Raw genomic sequence first — 2,850 nt, forward strand, 5'->3', positions numbered from 1 at the left:
GTGTCCATGCATAGATTGGTTGCACGAGTAGAACACAATTGTTTTGTGGCCGTTGATGCTTTTGTTGTCTTTTGTTATGTGTACTTGCATCTTGCGGTATGGTGGGATGAAGCGGCCCGGGCTAACTTTACATGACCGCGTTCATGAGACTTGCTCCACGCTCGACATGCAACTTGTATTGCATAAAATGGCTTTGCGGGTGTCTGTCTCTCTCACCATAGTTAAGATTCAATTTATTATTTCAATTGACAACACTAGTATCAGTGTTGTGGTTCATGTTCGTAGGTAGATTGGATCTAACTCGAAAACCCTAAACCACATAAAATATGCAAACCAAATTAGAGGCGTCTAACTTGTTTTTGCAGGGTTTGGTGATGTGATAAGGCCATGATGTGATGATGAATATGTACGAGATGATCATTATTGTATTGTGGCAACCGGCAGGAGCCTTATGGTTGTCTTTATATTTCATGTAGTAGTATTATTTCAAAGTAGTTGTAATAGTTGCTACATGTGGTGAACAACCACGATGGCGCCATTGACCTTGACGCTACACCGACGATGATGGAGATCATGCCGCTGATGATGGAGATCATGTCTGTGCTTTGGAGATGAAGATCAAAGGCGCAAAGACAAAAGGGCCATATCATATCACATTATGAATTGCATGTGATGTTAATCCTTTTATGCATCTTATTTTGCTTAGATCGCGACGATAGCATTATAAGATGATCCCTCTCACTAAAAATCAAGATAATAAAGTGTTCGTCCTTATTTAGCACCGTTGCTAAGACTCGTTGTTTCGAAGCATCACGTGATGATCGGGTGTGATAGACTCAACGTATGCATACAACGGGTGCAAGCCAGATTTGCACATGCGGAAACTAGGGTTTGACTTGACGAGCCTAGCATGTACAGACATTGCCTTGGAACACGGAAGACCGAAAGGTTAATCATGAATCATATAGATGATATGATGAACATGTTGATGTTCGCCATTGAAACTACATCATCTCACGTGATGATCGGACTTGGTGTAGTGATTTGGTTTGTGTAATCACTAAGACAATTCGAGGGATATTGTTTTGAGTTGGAGTTCACCTAGTTAATTTAAGAATTAATAGTAAACTCAAATTTCTCATGAACAAAGTCTAAATTGTATTTGAATTAAATTTTGTAGAATTGGCATCCGTTTTCTACTTTGCGCTAGGCTTGTAATTGAGATAGAAATACTGTTAAATCTGACAAGTAACTTTAAGGACCGGTACCATATTGTTAAAGAATCAAGAAATGATTAAATCCTATAGCAAACTTTTGGTAATCCTAAAATTGCTGATTCAAAAAGCAATGGTTCAATTAGTATCTAAAATTATCTTGTCTCTGTGAAACTTGATGTTCAAATCTGTTTGAAAAGTAAGGAGCTGAAAAGTTTGTTTTCAGAAATAAGCAAGGTATGAGATATATGTGATATCTAATACCTTATTACAAGATAATAGAATATAATTTAGTGAGACTACATAAACTCATAAGTTTTATGGGAATGTACGAAGGTTGAAGACGCTAGGTGTCCCGATCCTCCAACTAGTTGCACACTAACATTAGTCGCATATCCATGTAAGCCATAGTAGCTTCATCATGAAGTTGTCATGATTTTATGGGTAAAATAATGAGTGAAATTGTTCATCACATTAAAAAGTTACTAATAGTGAAATCCAGAACACTTGTCATGTGATGATCAACTTCAAAGTGAGAACCTCAAGGTTATTGGTATTTGACCAACAAGCCTAGAAGTTATTGATGTTGAAGTGTTTTCTGAAATATGAGGAAAGTCGAAAGAGAAACTACAAAAAGGATTTTGGCAGAAAGAAAGAAAAGACTAGAAAGTCTAGCTCAGGTGTATATAGATGATATACATGTTATGAATGTATTCTTTGATTGGTCACACAATGAAGTTCTTGGGTATTTGTACCATATTGGTTGGTATGAGATGTCATACAACACAACGCAATAGAAGAATACAATGGCCTAAGTGACTAATAAGGAATGTGGTAATAATGCACATCTGGAACAAAATAAAGTGTTATTATGTTTGTCGTTGGCATTCTACCTAGCCCTTCAGATTTATAATAAATAAGTTAATAATTGTTATTTTGCTCTGGTCAAATGAAAACAATGAGTTTTTCAAATTATGACCTTACTCCATGTACGATGGATAAGTTATTATAAATCTTAAATGGTGAAACACACATGCATAACACTGACGTTAAAATGCCATAAGGCAAATGATTTGAATTCCACTTATATGTGGAACCGCCATTTAGGTCATGTTAGAAAGGAACGCATGAAGAAAATCCATGCAAATAGATTTTTGGAGTCATTTGATTTTTGAATCGTTTGGCACTTGCAAATCTTTTCTAAAGAAAAATGACTGAAATACCGTTCATAGGCCAAGAGTTGAATGGGAAACTAACTTAGTGAAAACATACATGATGATGTATGTTGTTCATTGGGCATAGTTGTGTGCGGAAGATTCTTCTACTTCATGAAAACTTCCAACAATGAACTGAGTTTATATATATGGATATATTTATTTGATAAGTAAGAAGTTTGAAACATTTGAATAGATTCAAATAAATTTCAGCATGAAGTGGAAATCATCGTAAGAGAAAATTCAAATATCTATGATTTGATCATGGTGGAAATATTTGAATTACGAGTTTTAGCGAACATCTAAGAGAGTTGCAAAATTGTTCCACAACTCACGTTTCTTGGAACACCATAGTTATGATGGAGTATTCAAAAGACATATCCAAACCTTGTTGGATTAATGATGATATAAAATAAAATGAT

The sequence above is a fragment of the Lolium rigidum genome, chromosome 7 (genome assembly GCF_022539505.1).
Source record: "Lolium rigidum isolate FL_2022 chromosome 7, APGP_CSIRO_Lrig_0.1, whole genome shotgun sequence".
NCBI classification, from domain to species: Eukaryota; Viridiplantae; Streptophyta; class Magnoliopsida; order Poales; family Poaceae; genus Lolium; species Lolium rigidum.